The sequence below is a fragment of the Amblyomma mixtum genome, chromosome 4 (assembly GCF_055824585.1).
Source record: "Amblyomma mixtum isolate Tamu chromosome 4, ASM5582458v1, whole genome shotgun sequence".
Lineage (NCBI taxonomy): Eukaryota > Metazoa > Arthropoda > Arachnida > Ixodida > Ixodidae > Amblyomma > Amblyomma mixtum.
This window is the reverse complement of record NC_143015.1, coordinates 53,550,180-53,572,927: the sequence shown is the minus strand read 5'-3', so window position 1 is coordinate 53,572,927 and position 22,748 is coordinate 53,550,180. Positions and strand designations below refer to the sequence as shown.

At 49.9% G+C, this 22,748-nt stretch overlaps 2 pseudogenes; one reads left to right on the top strand and one right to left on the bottom strand.

The window, feature by feature from the left end:
* Positions 1-1,807: 1,807 nt before the first annotated feature.
* LOC149346500 (uncharacterized) lies at positions 1,808-14,196 on the bottom strand (annotated as a pseudogene).
* A 6,263-nt stretch (positions 14,197-20,459) lies between these two features.
* On the top strand, positions 20,460-21,790 carry LOC149346499 (uncharacterized; annotated as a pseudogene).
* The last annotated feature ends 958 nt before the right edge of the window (positions 21,791-22,748 follow it).

Here is a 22,748-nt window from a genome sequence, read left to right as displayed (position 1 = left end):
CTGGAGGGTGTAGATACGGCCCGCTGGTGTGGGTTTCAGGAGCAGGGAGGTGTGGATGGTACAGGGCGTAGCCGCAGGAACCTCGAGGAGCCACGAAGGAGGCATCCGGGTAAACTACACCCTGGGTATCAAAGAGAGGGGAATGGTGCTGTGCGGCTGCATGACGACATCCGGCGTGCAGGACGGGGGACATGTTGGTCGGGAGGGGAAGGATACGAAGATTGGGGGCGGAGGTGGGAATAGGAGAGATAAACGGGGAGATTGGAATGGGCGAGATACCCGCTTGAGTCAATAACCACTGACCCTGACGGGTAAGGGAAAGCCGGGCAAGCTGCGAGTCACGATGGAGACTGAGAAGAGAACGAAGAGGATGGAAGAGGCCTGTGGCAAAGAGCTTAGTGGTAGAGGTAGTGATAGGGAGGTTGAGAGCTGCCTTGTAGAGGCCCACAAGGGCAGTCTCGAGAGCGTTAAGTTGAGTCTGAGTGAAGGAAGCGTAGGGTGCAAAGTACAAGACCTTGTTGAGGGCCAGCGCGTGGGCAACTCGGCACGCGTGAGCCTCGTGGAGACCTGAGCGTCGAGTGACCACGCGCCGCAGGAGGTGAGTTACAGAGTGGCAGGTGGTGACAGCGCGGTGAAGGGATTGCACATTCTTAGCCGCATGCAAAGGGAAGCCAAGAACTTTGCACTGTGTGACGACAGGAATGGGAGAGCCAGAAAGGTGGAGAGAGACGAAGTGGTTGTGTGAGCGCTGGTAGGAGGAATGGTTGAGAAGGAGAAGCTCGGATTTCTCAGGAGCAGGAGAGAGGCCAGCGGTGGTGAGAAAGGATTCGATGAGATCTAGGCCACGTTGCAGGGTGTCCTGTACGTGACCGTGTGATACATTTGTGTACAATAGACTTGAAGTGCACCCATAGGTCATTAACTTTCATGAGTCCAGCCGCGTGTTTCTCAACGAATTCATCGTAGTCTTGTTCCAATAAATCTAAGATACTTTCGTCTAGGGCATTGTTGAAGTCAAGAAATGGTTTTCTTAACTCACGGACAGGCGGTCGCATCATGTTACTTTTGAAGAGTACAGCTTTGTGATCAGAAATGCGTGGTATGATTTCAACGGAGAAGCCATGTTTTTCAATAGTATCGGTAATAAACACAAGGTCTAGAAGGGAGCTTGAACCTGAAGCAGTACGTGTCGGCCCCTGCACGACCTGCTTTAAATTAAATGCAAAGGCGATATCAAGCAAAAGATCAGAATGTTGACATGAAGCTACAGTACGCAGAAGGTCCCAGTTGATTTTTGGTAAATTAAAGTCATCACACATCATTACATAAGCATATTTTTTACCATGTTCTAACAAAAATTCGTGCAGTCGTTCTAGAACCGAGACGTCTGCATCCGAGGGTCTATACACAGAACCAATAAAAATGTTCAAATTGTTAAACCGAAGCAATATCCAAACCATTTCGATGCCTGTATTATGAGGAATAACTGTGTAATCTAGTCCCCTTTTATAGCTATGGCTACGCCCCCTCCCCTTCTGCTACGGTCGTGCCGTACTATCTCATGAGTGTTGGGTATTACTTCTGAATCAGGAATAGCTTCGTTCAACCAAGTCTCGGTTATGATTGTGATGTCTGCGTCGTGTGTGATAAGAAGACATTCTAAGTCATCGCATTTATTCCATATTCTTCTGGCATTAATGTTCAACAAAGAAAACGAGCCCGCAGTGGGGCGGACTTTGATGCATTGGCTGGGTAACTTCACAGTCTGCGCATGTCTGTGATATTTGCGAGCGTCCGAACAGACTGGTCAGGGATCATTTGCGGGCACTCTTTCATCGAGAGTTTCATCCCATCAGAACAGTTTTCCGATGATCTTTATCTTGTGAAAAAACAGCCCGACATTCGCACCATCTGCTTTTTGCTGTTGGGCGCTGTCCCAAAGCTTCTTACGTATCGACTGAACCCGTGGTGAAAAGTCTTCCGAGATGACGTATTTCGCATTTTTAAGGCGGAAGCCTTTAATGCCTCATCGTTGTCATCGTTGCCTCATCGCAAACAGCGGCGAGCATAGTTGACCACTATGCCACGTACTGCGGCCTCCAGTGCTCCCCGTCCAAGTCTGAATTTGTGCATATTCGATCTTCTCCGAAATGCAAAATCTCCGTTCAGCTTTCTCTCGCAAGCGGCCCCATCAGTGAAGCGAAGGAGCTACGAATACTCGGTCTCTTCATTAATCAACATCGTAAGGCAGACACAACTCTTGCCAAACTCCGCAAAGTCGGCGACCAGGTGGGTGGTGGTGGTGGTGAAAACATTTATTAAGAAAGGACAGGAGGTATGCTTGGATCAGCCCGTAAGGGACCGATCCTTACAAACACTAGGTGGAGGTCCCTAGTATGGGACCCCAGTGGCGGTGGCCGCCGCCCGGGCGCGCCCGACTAAGGCTTGTTGGGCCTGTAAGTCGTGGCAGCCGAGCAGGGTCGCCTCCCAGTCCTCCCGGGTTGGGTTGGGGATGGGGGGAATAGCCGGGTTGGAGGGGCAGGCCCACACCATGTGATAGGTGTCAGAAGACACCGCACTACAGTGCGGGCAGCTGCCGTTACAGGAGGGGTCAAAATGCTTTAGTGCTGCCGGGCACAGTAATGTATTGGTGAGAAGGCGGAGAAGGAGCCGCTCATCCGCCTTCTTGAGGCCTTTACATGGGCTTGGGTAAAGGCGATGACTGTTTTGATAGTAGGCTGTAATTTCTTTGAATGTATACACCGGATTAAAATCGGGTTCCTGATCGGGTGGGGAGGAGAAAACAGCCCGGTGAGAGAGCGCGCGGGCGGCTGCGTCTGCTGCCTCGTTTCCTGCCAACCCCTGATGAGCAGGGGCCCATATAATGTAACGGTGTGCGGGGTCCGTATCCCGTATGCAATTTTGGTATATTCGATAGGCTAGGAAGGGAGTGCAGCCTTGTTCGACGTTCCGACAGGCCCCTCGCGAGTCGGTGATTATGTACTTTGAATCGGAATGTGAGGCCGCGAGAGCAATCGCGACCTCTTCTGCTTGTGTTGCACTTCTGGCTCTGAAGGTGAGGCCGTTAACTGTGTTGCTGTTGTGAACTACCGCGGCCGTGTACCATCCCCCGTGGTGAGGACCGGAGGCGTCCACGTAGTATACACCTGTTTTGTTGCCATAATGTCGGGCTAGCGCTTCCGCTCGTGCCAGGCGCCGACCATTATGGTCTTCGTGTGACATGTTTGCTGGAAGAGGCCGCACGTGGAGGGCACGTCTCCACAGTTCTGGGATGCGAAACCTGTCTTCCATTGGAGGGGTGTGTTGGATATGGAGTCGAGCAAGAAGGCGGCGACCCGACTCCGTTAGCGACAAGCGCGTGTACTGGTTTGTAAGGTGCGCCTCCCGGAGCTCCCGGAAAGTATTCACCACCCCAAGAGCCATAAGCCGGCTGTTTGAAGTAGTGATGGGGAGGTCGAGGGCACGCTTAATCATTTTGCGAAGGATGACCTCAAGCGCATCCTCCTCTTGTTTCCGTAGGTGGAGATAAGGAGTCGAATAGAGAATTCGACTGGTTACAAAGGCGTTTGCCAGCCGCAAGGCATCCTTACTTCGTAACCCCCCGCGTTTGTTGGAAACCCGGCGGACCATACGGCCCACCTGGTCCCCCACCTTTCGGAGTTTGGCCAATGTAGTGTCTGGCCTTCTGTGTTTGTGGATGTAGAGTCCTAGTACCCGTATCTCGTCACTTTCGCGTATGGGACCACTCTCAAGAGAAAGAGAGATTTTAGTTGCGCACTTCTGTGAGGGGTGGAGGTGCACAAATTCCGATTTTTGAGGGGAGCATTGAAGACCGCAGCGGCGGGCGTAGCGGTCTACTATCGTCGCCGCTGTTTGCAGGCTGGTTTCAATGTCTCCTGTGCTGCCCTGCGTGGCCCATATGGTTATGTCATCGGCGTACAGGGCGTGCTGCACGCCGGCAACACCATCCAGTTGTGCCGGCAGGTGCATCATAGCCAGATTGAAGAGCAGCGGGGAAAGTACCGCCCCTTGGGGGGTTCCCCGCGTGCCGAGTAGGTAAGGACCATGCTCTCTATCTTGAATGCGGATGTAGGATTGACGATCCATTAAAAATTGGCATATGTATCTGAATGTGTTGAGGCCACAGTCGGTCTGACTTAGGTTAGTGAGTATGATCTCGTGTGTTACATTGTCAAATGCCCCTTTGAGATCCAAGGCGAGTACTACCCGGTCATTATGGGGGCATTCGAGGGGGTCAAGGACTTCCCGATTAAGTTGCAGGAGGACATCCTGTGCGGATCTGTGTGGGCGGAATCCGAACATGGTGCTCGCAAATACATGTTTGTGTTCAAGATATGCAGATAACCGATCCCGCACCATCGTCTCCATGAGTTTGCCCACACAAGAGGTGAGAGAGATGGGACGGAGGTTATCTGTGTCAACTGGTTTGCCTGTTTTAGGGATGAAAGTGACCAGAGCCGTTTTCCAGTCAATTGGAAGGGGGGTGTCCCCGCGCCAAATTGCATTGATGTAGGCGAGGAGGGACTGGTATGCCAAGTCAGGCAGGTTCGTCAAAAGCTTGACGGTGACCTTATCCCTCCCTGGCGCAGTGCCCCGTTTCATTTTGGCGAGGGCCGCCCGCAGATCATGGAGCTGGAAAGGTTGATCCAGCTCCGTGTTCTCCTTGCCTGCATAAGAGTACGCAGATCCACGGGCGTCTTGGGCTGTACACAGATACTGGTCCCGAAGTTTCTGTGCCAGTTGAGTTGTGTTGCCAGGGAAAGCATGCATGGCTCGCTGCAAATGTTTTTGTGTTTCTGTTCGTGTTTGGGTTGGGTCGATTTGGGCTCGAAAGAGACGCCACGTGTTGCGGCTGGACATTTGTCGCGCGGCCGTGTTACATCTATCCACCCAGTTGGAGTCGGCGAGTTGGGCCGCGTACTCTGCCGCTTTCTGGGTAAGCTCGGCAATTCGAGCTTTAAGCTTTCTGTTATGTTTCTGGCGCCGCCAACGGCGGACGAGGCTCCGACGGGCTTCCCAGAGGTGTAGAAGGTGGTTATCCACGTCCGTGACCGCCTCTGAGAGCTGGATCTGAGTTTCATGCGAGCAAAGGTGTGTCAGCAGCTGTTGGGACCATGCCTGGTATCCTTGCTCCGAAATGGGTGTATTATCAAGTGTGTGAAAATTTTGCCTGAATTTCGTCCAATCTGGGATACGGGCTTGTGTTCTGGGACGCTTGAGGGGTCGTGTGCGTAGTGTAGTGTTAAGGATGCAGTGGTCGCTACCGAGGGTCTCCTCGGTGTTGAGCCAGTCTGCGTGTCGTATGTTGCGAGTGAAGGTTACGTCCGGACACGTATCCCGTGTCACAGAATTCCCTAGCCGTGTTGGGTGGACGGGGTCCGTGTGGAGGGTGAGGCCCAACGTGGACGCAAGTTCCGCCAACTTACGTCCGCGCGACTCCTCCTTGCGATACCCCCACAGCTGACTGGGAGCGTTAAAGTCGCCCACAATCAGCAGGGGATCGCGACCCGCAACTCTTAGCGCACGGCTAAAGAGGTCCGAAAAAGTCACTCGCTTAAGTTTGGGAGAGCAGTACACGTTGAGTATACGCAACGGCGGGTCCTTGCCGCGGAGTGGTAGGATAGTCACCATTACATAAGAATACTCGAGCTGGAGATCGAGATCTACTAAGTTGGCTGTGTAGGCTTTGTGAACGAGAAGACAAGACGCGGGATCCTGTTGGAACGTCGTGTAATTTGAAAGTGTGGCGCCCAGGCCTGGCTCCTGGAGGGCAACCACGGCTGGTAGGGACTCGAAGGTTTCAAGGTAGAGGCGGAAATTGGCCCGCTTAGTGCGGTCTTTAAAGCCTCTACAGTTCCATTGTGTTATTGAAGTGGACACGGCCGAATTGGTGATGGCGGAACTCCTTTGATTAAGGTGTCTCGCCATGATTTAAAATTTTTAGGGGGGAGGAGGAGGTATTGGCTGCCCCAGAGCCAGCTACTTGTGCCATCGAGGGGGTGATGACGGAAGGAGCGGGGCAACTGTCCTCATTGTCCGAATCAATAATGAGACGGTTGAATTTTGAAGGACGGGATACGTCCCTAATGGGCCCCGTCCGACGGAGGAGGCGGGGGTTGTCCAAGATGTGTTTTGAGACCAGTGCGGGGATGGCAGATTTGACCTTGGTCAAGATCTGGTCCATGGCGGTCTCGATCATAGATCGTAATTTAGAGGTTAAGCGTTCCTCCATCGCGGAGATGGCTGTCACGAGGACAGGCGAGATCTCCGCGTCGCTCTCCATTGCGTCCGAGTTCGGCGGGCTCGGAACGGCGGACGCCAATTTTGATTCTAAATTTTGAATTTTGGTGAGCAAAAGCTCATTCTGTGCCCGGAGCACGTCTATCTGTTTTTTGTATTCCGCATCTAGTGTGGAGGCGGTAACTGGGGGGGAGGAGGGATGGGAGGAGGAGGAGGCGATCTCAGCCCAGCTGCTCACCTGTTGTTTGCCGTGTTGAGGCGCTGATGCCCGGGCGCCGGTAGTGCCATTTGTCTTGAGGGCCGGGAAGTGGCCAGTGTCCCTGCCGCTGGGCGGTGGAGGCGGCGTCTTCTTCCCGGGCGCTGACTTAACCGATGATTGCAAAGCCGACGACACTTTGTCGTCGGTGCCGAGAGCACCACGCGGCGTTCCGGCACTGGCACCTGAATTTGGGTGACTTGGAGGCTTGCCAGGTCGCTGGTTTCCTCGGAGCACTGTGCGTTTGGCCTTGGGGCCGGGCACCTTGGGCTGCCGGAATTTTTCGGTGCAGTCTCGGGAGTTGGTAGCGTGGGCTTGTCCACAGACTGCACATGTTGGAGTGCATTGATGAGGTGTCTTGACCCCGTCGACGGTTTTCACCATTTGGCCGCAGAGGCCGCACTTTTCGTCCGGGCAGGGACATGTGTCCGCACGGTGGCCCACAGTGCCGCACAGCACGCAGGCCGGGATGGTTTTTTTGTATGGCCGCACAAGGGTCACCTCTGAATTATAGTGAACATATCGCGGCACCACTTTGCCCACAAAGGTGAGCGCCGCGACGTCTGATTTTCCAAGCTTGCGGATATCGGCAAGCTCTCCAGCACGCCACTGGATCTTGTTTTGGAGCGACTCACTGGTCTCGTGCTTGGCCACGGTGATGACGCCGCGGCACACGTCGCCAGTGAGTTTCAGCTGCCCGTACATGGAGAGCGAGCCCTTCGATGTTGTAAGTTCGAATTCCCGCAGAAGCTTGTCCGCGACGTGCGGCTCCCGGGTGCCTGCGACGATCAGGTTTTGCTCCCATGTGGGGAGCAGGCTGAGGGATGCTGCGGCCTTGGCGCCCAGGTAGGCCGCGAACGCTGCTCCCAGCTCGCCATGTTGATACACATCCCTGAGAGCGACGGCCGCCCGGGGCTTCAGGATGATGACTATGTCTTCGGCATGAAGCCGCGGAAGCGGCTTTGGCTTCCAGGAGGGCCCGGTCTTAGATTGGGGCCGGCCATAAAGCGCTGCAGCGCGCGTAGCAGCGTTCTGCCGTGTTGACCGTCCTGCCACATCGGCGTCCGTTTTAGCGTTCCGCTTGCGGGAGCGGCGTTCGACGAGCTTGAAAAGCTTCATGTTTTCGATCGGCGCAGAATCCGGGTTGTCAGGCGTTGGAGTTGCCGGAACCTCGGACCAGGCCATGGTGTCCGGGTCGTAGCCACGTTGTACAGCATTATCTGAAGCCATCTTGCTGCGGGTGGGCGACTCACTCACGGCCGGGCGCCGGCGTAGGCGTCAGGCCTAGCACCGTTGCCACGATACGCGTGAGGATCGGCCCTAAAAGGTCTAAATGTAGGCTCACCTGGGTGCGAGTGGTATCCCCAGGTGGCTGTCAGGTTCACAATGACAGACGCAGCTGTATTGAAGGGGTTCCGGGCGAAATTTCGCGGCTCCAGCCAAAAGTTGGCGGAGACGATGCACTGCACGTCCTCTCGCTTCGCGCGCTCACAGCGCCCCCGACCAGGTGGGCCGAATGGCTCGCCGCGTTTCCAACAAGCGAGGAGGGCTGCGAAGTAAGGATGCGATGCGGTTCGCGCATGCCTTCGTAACAAGTCGAGTACTGTACTCGACTCCTTACCTCCGCTTACGGAAACATGACGAAGATCACTTGGAGATTGTACTCCGCAAAATTTTCAAGAGAGCCCTCGACCTCCCGATATCCACTTCCAACGCGCGACTCCTCGAGTGGGGGGGTGGTGAACACCTGTCGAGAACTCCGCGAGGCGCATCTCGTTAACCAATACACGCGTCTCGCCCAGACCGTGTCCGGTCGCCGCCTCTTGGACCGGTTACATATCAGACATGATCACCATACCATGGAACGGGTTCGAGTGCCAGAACTGTGGAGAAGCGCCCTCTACGTTCGACCCCTTCCGACTAAGATGAACAAAGAGGACCATAATGGCCGGCGCCAGGCGCGGGCGAATGCCCTGCACCGCCACTATGGCTCAAAGAAACACGTCTTCTACGTCGACATTGCAGGCCCCTACCGCTCCAGGGGGGAATGGTACACGGCTGCAGTCATACACGAGGGAAAACAGGTGGACGGCCTCTCGTTCAGAGCGCCCAACTCAACGCATGCGGAGGAGGTGGCGATCGCCCTTGCAGCCTCACATCCTGACTCTAAATTCATCCTCACAGACTCTCGCGGAGCCTGTCGTAACTTTGAGTTCGGTTGGATCACTCCACTCGCTCACCAAATTTTACACCGCAGTACTCGCGACGGCGATCCAACTCATCGCTCAATCATATGGGTCCCCGGCCACCAAGGCATGCCAGGTAACGAAGCCGCCCATGAGGCAGCCCGCGCACTCACTCACCGGGCACCAGGCGTCCCTTGGGAGGAGCTTAACCCAGATCACAGCCCTCTCCTTTATTTTAAAGAAATTACTGAGCACTATCGTGCCGAACACCGGCGACACCCAATTCCTATGAAAGGACTGGGTAAAGCTGGCGAACGAATTCTCCTGCAGGCTCTTTACAAACACCCTGCTTTGCCCGGCGGTTCTCAAGCACTTTAATTCTTCTTTTGACGGCCGCTGCTCATTCTGTGGGGAGGTGGCCGACACCTTCCACATGGTTTGGGCATGCAGAAAAAATCCTTCTCTCCCCCCAATCACCCCTTCCCCTACCCGAGAGGACTGGGAGGCGGCCCTGCTCAGCTGGCAGTAACTATCGGCCCAACAGGCCCTGGTTCGGCGGACTTGTGTAGCGGTCTCGACCAACGGGATCCCGGAATGAGGGACTCCGCCTATTATTGTAAGGGGTGAGACCCATTAGGGGCCTCTCCCCGAGCACCTCTCTGTACATTACTAAATAAATTCTTTTCTCCTCCTCCTCCTCCTCATCCTTGTAAGCAGGAGTTGTCGACAGAAATGTCACGCTTTTCAGTTGGTCGAAACGGTCATCACGTCACAGTGCGCGAATTTCAATCGGGGCCAATTGTACTTTGGCTACTAGCCATGCAACTAATTAAAGGGGTCGTATAGTGATGCTCCAAGCAAATTTGAGTTTAGTTAATTGCTTACTTAACCAATTAGTCTAATTAACCTTTCTAGTCCGACCAGATAAATAAATAAAACCAAGTAAGCAATTTGCCGAGCTTGGGAATCGAACCCCGGTCTCCGGAGTGCGAGTCGAGCACGCTACCACTACGCCATGCAAGCACAATTGTTTGGAATGAACAAAGGTGCGTCTAGTGAATACGGTGTCTTCGTTCACTCCCATCTTCCTCCCTTCCCGTTACGGTGAGGTTTAGGTGTCCACTGAGATTTGAGAGACAGATACATTTCCTTTCCTCAGAAACCAATTTACCGACGAGCAAGGCGTAATTGTCCGCGTTTCAGATTGGTCCAAATTGTCGTGACGTCACCGCGCGCGAATTTTGACGGGTGTCCACCGAAATATGTGACACAGTTACTGCGCAACTTCCTTTCCTCAAATACGAGGTCTGTTAGAAAAGTATCCGACCTTATTTTTGTATCCGACCTTATTTTTTTTTGCGAACAGCTGATGGATATGAAACAAGCGCGCTTGCACCAGCAGACCTTGAAGTGTCGTGTGCATGCACGAATTTTTTCCCGCCTGCCGATAGCGTCAGTTGCTGGGAGGCAGCGTTTGAGTGAGGTAGTGCGCAGTGCTCTCGTCAGTTTTTTAGTGCAAGCAAAATGGTGGTGCGACAGGAGCAGCGCTAATGCATCAAATTTTGGCCAGAAACGGGGCGACAGCCAAGTGGAAACCATTCGAAATATTCAGACGGGTTTCGGTGACGATGCTTAGAGCAGCACACAAATTAAGCAATGGTACAACTGGTTTAAAGATGGCCGCACATCGGTGGAGAGCGAGCCACGCTCCGGTCGGCCATCAACATGCCGAAATGGCCAGATCATTGCCGAAGTGAACGCTCTGGTGATACAGGACCGTCGTGTGACTATCCGAGAAATTGCGGAAGAGGTGGACATCAGTAGTTTTAAGGCGAAAGCCTTTAATGTCTCATCGTTGTAAGCAGCAGTTGTCGACAGAGAATGTCACGCTTTTCAGTTGGTCGAAACGGTCGTGACGTCACAGTGCGCCAATTTCAAACGGGGCAAATTGTACTTTGGCTAGTAACCATGCAACCAATTGAAGGGACCATATAGTGATGCTCCAAGTAAGTGGGACTGAGCTTAGTTAATTACTTAATTACCCAATTAACCTAATTAACTTCTCTAGTCAGGCCATATAAATAAATAAAACCTAGTAAGAAATTAGTCGAGCTCGGGAATCGAACCCCGGTCTTCGGAGTGTGAGACGAGCATGCTAACCACTCGGCCATGCCAGCTCTTTTTTTTTTTTTTATTGCCTGTCTTTGGCTCATCACATTGCACAACAAAAATACACATAACGCTATATACATACGACACTGTCGTGGTCAGCCAGCACGAGACTGGCTTCGTCAGCTTAAAATTCCCGCAACATACACAACGGCTCTAGTCTTGAGAGCCACTCGGGAGGCTCCGCAGCTGCTTTTTGGATTGCAAGAAACCAGTCCATGCTTTCCCGAAAATAAATTCGCTCGGCCATGCCAGCTCGACGGTTTGGAATGAACAAAGGCGCCTAGTGAATACGGTGTCTTCGCTCACTTCCATCCTCCTTCCGGCGAGGTTTAAGTGTCCAACGAGATATGAGAGACAGATACATTTCCTTTCCTGAAAAACCAATTTACCGACGAGCGTGGCGTAGAACCGAATTGGCGATGGCGTTCTATGGACTCCCTGGCAGCGTTGCAAGACGCTGTCGTGTTCCACTCTTAGAGGCGAAGCTAACATCTTAACCACACATCAGTGACCACACTTTAAGTAAAAATTGCACCCCCCCCCCCCCTGAATTTTGACGGGTGTCCACCGAGATATGTGAGACAGTTACTGCGTAATTTTCTTTCCTCAAATACAATTTTCACTTCCTTCATTACGGGCCACCTTCGTCTTTCTTCTTTCACTCCTACTTCCTCCGTTCCTCTACGGTGCGGTTCAGGTGTCCACCGAGATGACAGAGAGTTACTGCGCCATTTCCTTTCCTCAAAAACCGTTGCGTTCAAACGGCAAGGCATCGCGCCGAACGGGTGGTGGCGTTCCGTGCACTCCCTGGCAGCGCTACAACACGCTGTCGCATTCCACTCGTAAAGGCGAAACTTAAGCGTCATTAATTAGCAGTTAATTAGTATTCAGACATTAATCAGTAATTAACAATTAATTAGTGATTTGTCATCACTTAGTAATTAGTACTCAATTACATGTGACGCCACCAGTGCCACAAAAGCAGTGAAAGTGGTGCGAAAAACGCTTTCGCCTCTACGCACTTTGGACAGTCAAAGTGCCCCCTGAATTTTTCTGCACATTCCATTATCACCGAAGATTTGGCCATGAAGAGAGTTGAGGGGAAATTCGCGCCGAAGCTGCTCACGGTGGAGCAAAAGCAGCTTCGTGTTGAAGTCTCACAGGACACGCTGGATTCTACAAACAGTGACCCCGACTTCATCAACACCATAATCACTGGTGATGAGTCTTGGGTGTACGGGTACGACCCGGAAACCAAATCCCAGTCGTCACAGTAGAAGCATTCCACGTCCCCACGACCAATGAAGGCCTGCCAAATGGTTAGCAACGTCAAAAGTGATGCTGACTGCTTTCTTGGACTCTCGCTGTGTGGCAAACCACGAGTACGCACGCCCCAGGGTCAAACAATGATTAAAGAGTACAACAGGGATGTCCTCCTTCGCCTACGTGATGCTGTGCGGCGCAAGAGACCGGAGTTGCAGTCAACAGGAAATTGGCGCTTCCATCACGACAATGCTCCTGAACATTCTTCGCACTCGATTCAGACTTTTTTGGCAAAAAACCAGACTCTTGTAGTTTAACACACTCCTTACTCTCCTGGCAAGGCCTCCTGCGACTTCTGGCTGTTTTCCAAAATCAAAAGGCCATGGAAAGGAGCGCGATTTCAGACAAAAGAGGACATTATGGCTGCAACGACAGCTGAGCTAAACTCCATTCCGAAAAAGGCCTTTTCGGAATACTTCCAACAGTGGCAGCACATCTCATAGAAGTGTGTAAAGTCCCAAGGACACTACTTTGAAGGTAATTAGGTTTGCAACGCTCCAGTTATGCCATTTTTTTTTCTTCGGCCAAACGTCGGATACTTTTCTAACAGACCTCGTACAATTTTCGACTAGTGTCTACTGAGATATGTGAGACAGTTAATGCGTAATTTCCTTTCCTCAAATACAATTTTCATTTTCTTCATTACGGCCCCTCTTTCTTCTTTCACTAACACTTCCTCCCTTCCTGTACGGTGCGGCTCAGGCGTCCATTGAGATGACAGAGAATTACAGCCCCATTTCCTTTCCTCAAAAAGCGTTGCGTTCAAAGGGCAACGCATCGCGCCGAACGGGTGGTGGCGTTCCTTGGACTCCGTGGCAGCGCTACAACACGCTGTCGCGTTCCACTCCTAAAGGCGAAGCTTAAGCGTCATTAATTGGCAGTTAATTAATGCACCAACAAAATGTGCGGTGAATAATCACGTAGCAGAATGCAGCACTCAGGCTTTCGCCTTTCAGCACTTTAGCCGCTAAAGTTCCTCGTAATTTTTAGCTTGCTGCAATTTTGAAGGATCCTTCCCTTGTCCCTTCCGTTCAACAGTTTAAAGATTAGTGGGCGGCATTTCTTTTCAGCAGGTGTTCCAAATCTGTGAATTCGCTCGATAGCTACATTAGGCACCTTCAGTATGTCGTTGAGAATTTTTTCAGACACAATTGGCGCTAGGTCCTGGCGCTGCTCTTCATTGTTTTCGGGCACACCGTAGAGAATTAGATTATTTCTCCTGCTTCTGTTTTCTAAGTCGTCAACCTTACGAAGCAAAGTTTCCACAGTTTTTTGCATTTCGTCGACTCTCTGTGAATAAGATGTAACAGTAGATGTCAATCCGTCCAGTTTTCCTTCGATAGCAGCTATCCTGTTACTTGTTTCGCAATGTTGTTGATGTACTGACTGCGTGGTTTGCTTTAGGATATTCAGTTCAGCCAGAATTTGTGTAAACATAGTTTCAGTGGCAGGTCCAGGATTAAGTTCCACGTCGCCACAAGAACAAAGCAAGTCCACGAAACAATGGTAAATCGCCAAAAGCACTACGCTCAGGGGCCGTGGACACGGCAGAAGCAACAGAAAGGCATCATCGCTATGGTAAACGTGGACAGGACGCTTGTCCCTCACCTGGATAAGAAACAAGAAGGGACTTGTAATACGCATATTCCTTGAGCTTTCGCCGCGCCCACTGACAAGGCTGCACCGCAGGTCCGTCTTTACACCCGTTGGAGCCGGTGACGTAGATGATGGTGGCTGGTGATAATCAGCGTGTGGTAGATTCCAAGCGCGCATGTCCGGATTTTCAGCTCCGAAGGTGTTTTCCGCTGACTGGTTGGTCAAGAAAACGTGATGCTCGGTCGCTTCGACAGAAAAACCGAAGCATATTTCGCCTGGTGAAAGCTTCACAGCGATGAAGTGCACGACCTGAATAAGAAACCAGAAGGGGCTTGTAAGACATATATTCCTTGAGCTTCTGCCGCGCCCACTCAACGACATGAACGACACGAACGATGAACGACATGCGATGCGTCTGACTTCGTGTGTGGTCAAGCCGCGGAAGAAAGCCTGATGTGATTGGAAAAAATTCGGGTGAAGCAATGGATGATGATACAGTCTATGGAAAAGTACTTGTGACTGTTTACGGCGGTAAGACAAGTCTTCTAATTCGGCTAGAATTCTTAAGGCAGTGACGCTGGTAGTATGGTAGTATGTGTGTAGTCAGAGAAAATAAAATGCGCAGCATGGTTCTGCAAGGTTCTGCAAGGAAATTACGCAGTAACTGTCTCACACTCTCACACTCGCTCCTAGTGCATGCGCATTTGGGGCTCTACGGGGTTCCGCGAAATCGCTCACACCTAGCCCAGTGCTGCTTCCGCAACAAATAGGGCGTCTGGTTGACTTGAGGGACGTTTGGTAAAGCTTGTCGCATTCCGTGTACTTGTTTCGGTTTGGTTCAGTTTATGGGGTTTAACGTCCCAATGCGACTAAGGCTATGAGAGAGGCTCTAGTGGAGGGCTCCGGAAATTTTCACCACCTGGGGTTCTTCAACGTGCACTGACATCGCACAGTACACGGGCCTCTAGAATTTCTCCTCCAAAGAAATTTTACCACTTCGGCCGGGATCGAACCCGCGTCTTTCGGGCCAGCAGCCGAGCATCATAACCAATGAGCCACCGCGGCGGCCATACTACTTGTTTCACCCTTTTGAAAGATCTTTCTTAACAGCTTGTCTGTAAAGGCGATTCTTTTTATTGCTCAGTCGACCAAGCTGTTGGTTGACCCAGGGTGCGCATTTAATAAGGCGGACGCCTTTAATGCCTCATCGTTGTCAACAGAAGGCTGCCAGGAGAAGCTCGTCAACAGAGGTTGTTGTTGTTGTTTAAGACTTTATTTGTGCGCAAATGTAAAAGGGAAGGGTGATGGGATGAGGCAGATGGGAGCCCTTGAGCCCTGGCGACCTCCGCAGCCCACTTGCATGCCGCAACTTGGACGGCTGGGTCTGAGGTGCGCATCAGTGCCTCCCACTGCTCCATATTTTCAATGTTGCTGTGTCGTTTGGGAAGATTTGAGCAACCCCACATCATATGCGTGAGGTTGGCTGGCTGAGGGCAGAATTTACATGTACCCGTGCACTTGTCTGGGTAAATGTGGGAGTAAATTGTGGGATGAGGGTACGTATTTGTCTGTAAGCGGCGCCAGGTGTTTCCTTCGGCTTTAGTTAGGGTTTTGTGGCCGGCAGGATAGTGTTTGCGGGCCAGACGGTAGGCCTGCGTAAGTTCCTGGTATGCGGTCAGCACATCCTTGTGAGAGCTACTGCCGCCCCCGTCTTCTCCCTTTGCCCGGTACCCCAGCTCTCGGGCGGTGTTGTGGGCGGATTCGTTGCCTGGAAGGGAGAAATGAGCGGGTGCCTAGATGATGCTGACCGTGTGTGAGAGGGTGAGGTCTCGAAGGATTCTGGCCACGTGGGGTGTAACAGGACCCCGGGCGTAATTTTGAACGGCTCGTTTGGAGTCCGAGATGATGGTAGTGGTTTGAGGTAGGGTGAGGGACAAGGCTATGGCCGCCTCTTCCACAGTTTCTGTATTATTGGTACTGACCGTGCCTCCGCTGAGAATGACCCCCTGCGCATCCGTGACGACTGCCGTCATGGCCCGTTTTACGGCGTGGTCGACTACCGACCGGCGTTCCCTCGTCAGCAGAAGTGTCACGTTTTTGACGAGTGCCCACCGAGGTAAGTTAGACAGTTACTGCGGAATTTCCTTTCCGCAAATACAATCTTCATTTTCTTCATTACTGCCCCTCTTCCTTCTTTCACACCCGCTTCCTCCCTTTCTGTACGGTGCGGTCCAGGTGTCGACCCAGGGGACATGAAATTACTGCGCCATTACCTTTCCTCAAAAAGCGCTGTGTTCAAAGGGCAAGGCATCGCGCCGAACGGGTGGTGGCGTTCACTGGACTGCCTGGCACAGCTAGAACACGCTGTCGCGTTGCACCCCTAAAGGTGATGGTTAAGCGTCCTTAATTATCAGTTAATCGGTATTTAGTCATTAATCAGAAATTAGCCATTAATTAGGAATTTGTCACTACTTACTAATTAGTCAATAATTATGTGTGACGTCATTCATTACGGACGTCACCAGTGCCACAGAGGCAGTCAAAGTGATGCGAAAAACGCTTTTTCCTCTACGCACTTTACAGAGTCAAAGTGCCCCTGAATTTTTTCGCTAATCTATTTGTGTTGTGACATTGCGTACTGCACAGCATCACTGTAAGATCAGCGCGTGCTGCGTATGAACGCGTGCTGAGAACAGGGATTTATAACAACGAATGGTGCAAGTGTTTTTTTCTTTGACTGAAACTACTGGTACAAAGTTACTAATCAGATTAGTGAGGATATCTTGAAAACTGTCCTGTTAGCTTCGACAGAACGAGATAAATAATCATCTATAAATTACTGAGATAAAAAGATGCAGTTTGTTAATAATTACATAGTCGCCTTTGTTGTAGCATCGGATTTGTTAGGTTCATTTCTTCTTTTCATTAAAAGAGCAAGAAAGCTGCCGGTTATAATGGCATGATCAGAAAGGCCGTCCACATAATTTAAGTCGAAGCAGATGTCTAGATTGGTTGTCAACGCCAGGTCCAAAATGTTAGTAGTACTAGTTGTGGAGCGCGTAGGCAGATGAACGAGCGGCGTTAGCGAAATGTCTAGACAGGAGTGGAGAAAAGCATGAGCTTCAGTGTCACTTGGAAGGACGGCTAACGAGAGCCAGTTAAGGCTTAGGAAATTAAAATCGCTGTAGATGAGCAACTTACTGTTACGAAAACGCGTACGCACCTGACTCATAATTCGAAAAAATTCTTCTGAGAAGCCAGCTACTAGGTCAGGTAGACGATAAAAAACAGCAATGATTATGCTAGTTGCCCCGCACCGCACCTGGACTCAAACACACTCGAGAAACTAAGCAACAGTGACTGGCACAGCCGTAAATTCTTTTCTGATACTAGGAAGGACGCCGCCTCCTCTAAGAGAGTTCTTATCACATCTAAAAAGAATTAAAGAATGACCTCTGTACTAAAATACAATAATTGTGAACGGTTGGGATGCTAGTGGGATGCGGATACATTATCACACGTGCAGATGGATGTTGCCATGAAGAGTTAAGCAGAGAACTGCCGAGCGATCGGCCGCGTGAGTGATGCCATTCCGCACTGCGCCATGAGACGCATACAGCATGATTATCATATATTTTATTATTTTTACTTATCAATACTGCAATACCCTCTGGGGATTTTAGGAGGGTGGGATACAATGAATACATAATAAAAAGAACAACACAGACAAAGCATATAATACAGATTAGATCCATGGAGCGTATAAACAGTTAAAGACAACACGTTTCTGAACAATACCTAAAACAAATGCCGTTAGTGATGATTTTGAAATTTGATCATTGGTTAGAAGATTCCATTCAGTTACTGTTCGGGGAAAGAAGGAATACTTAAAACAGTTATTATGGGTGCTAAAGGCGGTTATTGTGCGACAGTGTCTCTGCCTTGTAGAATACCCAGATGGAAAACTAATTATTCCCGTGAGGTCGGTTTTGTGATGACCGTTAATAAGTTGAAAGAGGAATTTTAGTCGTGATACACGGTTTCTTTGCGGTAATGGTGGCAGGTTTGCTTTCATCTGTAGTTCGGTTACTGATGTACGTCCAAAGCTATTATATCTGAAGCGAGCTGCTTTTCTTTGCACCATTTCCATCTTGGTGATGTTAGTCTTGGTGAAAGGGTCCCAAATTACACATGCATAGTCTAGTATCAGCAGAATTACACTTTTGTACGCGAGCAGACGGACAGAAGGGGTAAAAAGTCTCAAAGCCCTCCTCAAGAAGAATAATTTGCGGTTAGCATTACCTACTACATATTCAAGGTGCTTAGTCCAAGTGAGATCATTAGTGATCCAGAGTCCTAGATACTTGTAGTGTGTTACTTCGGAGAGAAATCTGTCGTTAGTAGCATATGGATATTTAAGCTCATCAGTGTCGCACTCATACATATCATCATTGATAAAAAGCTTGTTGAAAACACGACAAACACGGTCACCTTTTTAATCATCTTACAAAACTGCAGAAGCTTGCGACGTCTGACAAGGACGGCCTGGGAATAGTCCCGCGAAATGCTGAAGTTTTTGTTTTTTAGCCTGAAGCCCATTCTGATAACTGCGTCTACATTCTTGCCGTTCTAAAATTTCGTAGCAAAAGTGGGCGATTTGGGCATAGGCCCTGTTCTTTGACGTCACGCTGTTTAGACAGGTGAGAAATCTCTTTTTTATTGCACATCATAACGAATGTATTAATGGGGGCACTAGCAGTTTTCAGTCATGTCTCAACACAGTATTTGTATTAGTGTAGGGAGGACATTTTAGTTGGTCCTTATTTATACTTCCACCTCTAACATATGTCCCTTCACATCCTTTGCACACGCTCTTCGGTATATATTTTTTATTCGTTTTCATTGCTTTTTGAGCAGGAAGATAAATTGCAAAAGCTAGCTATTTGTGATAACACAATTCATTTCCTATACTGGTAAAGTAGCATACTTTGTTCGTTAAGATGATTACAGCACAGGCCCTCACCAATGGCGTCAGACGATTGACATGACGTCACGCCTAATCGTGTTAATCTGCGGTTCACTCTCTTGTATTTGCCGGACCTCTGCAATGTCACTGCAGGAGGTGCAGAGGCAATAACTACGACGCCAGGATAGTAAGAAGACCGCATTCTCTGGAGGGTCATCTTTGACGAGCATTTGATGCTGCATTTTTTATCTGTATCCGGCTGTAGGTAATCTCCCGACTGGCAGCGTAGCAAAGTTCCGCAGTCCGTATATTTACCATTCATATATACCATTATGAACTGCCGCCTTGCCGAGGGCCATATAAAACCGCTTTTTCATAAGACAGAAGTGTACTAAATTCAACACTATGTTCACAAAAATGAAACAAAATTGATTTTATCTTTTGGTATCATTAGAATGGAAGTTTGGTACCTAAAAAGTAAAGCCTCATTCCTGCAGTTATATCTGAGAGATGAAATCCCAGCCAGACATCTTGCATTCATATGACAGAAATCTGAATGAATGCACACCAAAAAGAAGTCGCATATAGGTAGATATAGATGTTTTATTTAGAGTAAGAATGGGTATAAAGAGCGAAATTGTTAATTGATAATAATATATTTTCTAATTCTTGAAACGAGCACGTTTTATTAAAATTGGTCAAGGAAAAAAAAGTGTTCTGTCCCCTTGTTATAACTTTAAGTCTAAGTCCCAGTAACCGCATTGCGACAAGGCTACGGGTGACTATCTTGAAAGCATCACAGAAGGGCGCGAAAGTAACAACCTGATCTTCTAGCAAGAAAGAATCTCCTTCTAGACTCATAATTTCATGTTACGCCCAACCATATGTACTAACATGAACAGCTTCAGAAGGTGTCTGAGTAAAGCTGTTTCAAATCTTGTACCACTATTAAGGGAATAAACTCAAGCACTTATATCCGAGAATACTTTTGAATATCTTTCGTTTAAATGCCGCGCCGCTCTTCCAATTTAACACGAATAGCCAAATTCAAACGAGCTATTTCTGTTCTATTGCAATCACAAATGCGAATAAACTTTTTGAATACCAGCACAGGTCTGACAATTCGCAAAGTTGCTCCACGAGAAGCATATTATGAACACCCGCGAGTACTTTTTGTAGCTGCATTAATTTTCATTGCAATAATTTCCTTTATTTAAAACTCTCGTTCATATTCAAGCTTCCAAGTCCCCGCAGGGGGGCGTCTGCAGTATGCAGACGTTGGTGAGTGGCGACACCACGGGGTTAACCCGAGCATCCGCAGGGACATCCCCGCAGGGGGATGATGGTGAACAATGCGTCACCGCGGACCCGAGCATCCGCGCTTAGCCGTGCGTGGCATCGCCGTGTCCGGGGAAAAGGGGATCCTGGTGGTTGAGCCGATGCCGAGCGTTTGGACCCTTAAGGCCCCTCGGCGGAGGCAACACACCACTTTGGCCCCAGCTTCCTGTAGACGGCACCTCCGGCCTGACCCGACCGGAGGAAATCGGCAGTCGCCTTTTCCTGTCCTCTCCTCTGTCTTTCACTTTCCTACTTCCTTTCTTACAACTTTCCTGTATCCTCCTCTCTTCTTCGTTTTTCCTCTTTTTCCTGGCGGCGAGGGTTAATCGTGTGTGACCAACTACCCTGAGTTGAGTCATATTAGGTTACAGTTAAGGTGTACAGCTGGCGTGGGCAGGACTTTCTTTCAAGTTCCTGTCGCGTCCCCTTGTTGGACTCCATGGTGGGTGGCTGGCACCATGACCGAAAAACATCAATTTTTTATGGCTCCCCCCCTTTCCAAACCTGATCGCTCTCTTAAAAGAGTGCGGAACGAAGCAGAGTACTTTTTTTTTCATAAAGAAACCAACATTCGCCAAATTACATGTCGTCCACAGTGAAGTGCAAGATAAACAGGCCAGAATTCTATCCCCCTTCATCGTATCGAAATGCTTAACAGAGGCTTTGGGCCCCGGCTACAAAGTATCAAAAATGGCCAGCGGCGATCTATTGCTGGAACTCCGAGATAATGTTCAAACTTCCAAACTCGCAAACATAGTGTGTATGGGGGAGACACCTGTCTCCATCACAGCACACCGATCCCTCAACACTGTCCGTGGCGTCATCTCCGAAAATGATTTTCTACATCTCACAGAGAAAGAAATGCTGGAAGGCCTTTCCGATCAAAACGTCATTGATGTGTACCGAATCAAAATCCGCAAGGACAACAAAGATATAGATACCAAACACCTGGTCTTGACTTTCAACACATGCACATTGCCAGAAACCATCGACGTTGGATACCTCAAAGTAAATGTTAGACACTATATCCCTAACCCCCGAAGATGCTTTAACTGTCAGAGGTTTGGCCACGGCTCACAGAGTTGCCGCGGCCGCAAAACTTGCGCGAAATGCGCGTCAAAGGACCACCATTCTGAGGAATGTGACGCAGCTCTACTCTGCGCTAACTGTGAAGGCGACCATGCTGCGTACTCCAGGGAATGTCCGTCCTGGAAGAAGGAGAAGGAAATAATCACCATAAAAACAAAGGAAAATATATCATTTCGAGAAGCAAGAAAGCGATTCGCAGTCACGAACACTTTCTCTTTCACAGCGAAACCAAACTTCGCTGATGTGGTGCGCAGGGGCGTAGCACCACGCAGCACTCCGGCACCTGCCGCGGTCACTTCCACCGCGCCTGTGGCAGGGCCATCCACGCCCCAGGCAGAGACAGCGAAGGCTGCTCTGCCAACCCCAAAGCAGGGAATGCCGGCCCATGGGCCAGCATCCCGCAGGACTTCCCCCCGTCGGGGGAGGCCTGAAACCCACACGCCCGCGGCTTCACCGCGGTCTTCCAGCACCTCTGACGAGGTGATGGATCTAACCCCCAGCCCGCCTGCTTTACAGCGGCGGTACAGCTCTCTTGAACGGAAGAAGGACAGGGCCCTCATAAGGGGCCCAGAAAATACGTAAACACTTTATTGTCCCTACCCCAAACATAAACATGGCTTTTCTAGTTCAGTGGGACTGTAGGGGATTGTTGAGAAATTACGATGACATAAAAAACATTTTAGGGTCAATGTCACCCGTAGCGTTATGTCTCCAGGAAACCAATCTAGGTCCACAACATATGAACATCCTGAAGCATTATAAAACTTTTAGACGAGATCGTGAGCAGGCAAATAGACTCTCGGGAGGCATCGCCATTGTCGTACAAAGCGGCGTCCCTGCTCAAGAGATCAGACTCACAACAAAACTGGAGGCAGTTGCGGTCAGCATCGTCAGCTACAAAACTATAACTATCTGTTCTGTATATCTTCCTCCACATATAACATTAACAGTCCGTGACCTACAGGAACTCATCAATGAACTGCCAGAACCGTATCTAGTAATTGGGGATTTTAACGCTTACTCCCCTTTTTGGGGAAGTGAGCGCTATGACTCTAGGGGTCAAATAATCGAAGATTTTATCCTCATAAATAGTGTATGCCTTTTAAATACAGAAAAAGCCACATACTGCTCCCCTGCCTCAGGGAAAATGACCTGTTTATATTTGTCTTTTAGTTCACCTTCCGTTTTTAACGATTTTAGCTGGGACGTTATTGACAACCCTTATGGCAGTGATCACCTCCCTGTACTAATCACTTTAACATCCACACCGGAAATAATCCCTACAAGGCCACGGCGCTGGAAGCTTCACCTCGCCGACTGGTCACTTTTTAAAGCAAATGCAAATTTAGAAAATATACTTTTAGATAATCTCACCGTTGACCAGATTAACGAAAAGTTCACTAATTGTATCATAACTGCCGCACTCACAGCTATCCCTCAGTCGTCAGGAGTAGAGCGACAAAACCATAAAGTATGGTGGACAAAGGAATGTAAAGAAGCAAAAAAACAGCAAAATAGAGCGTGGGGTAAATTCCGCAGG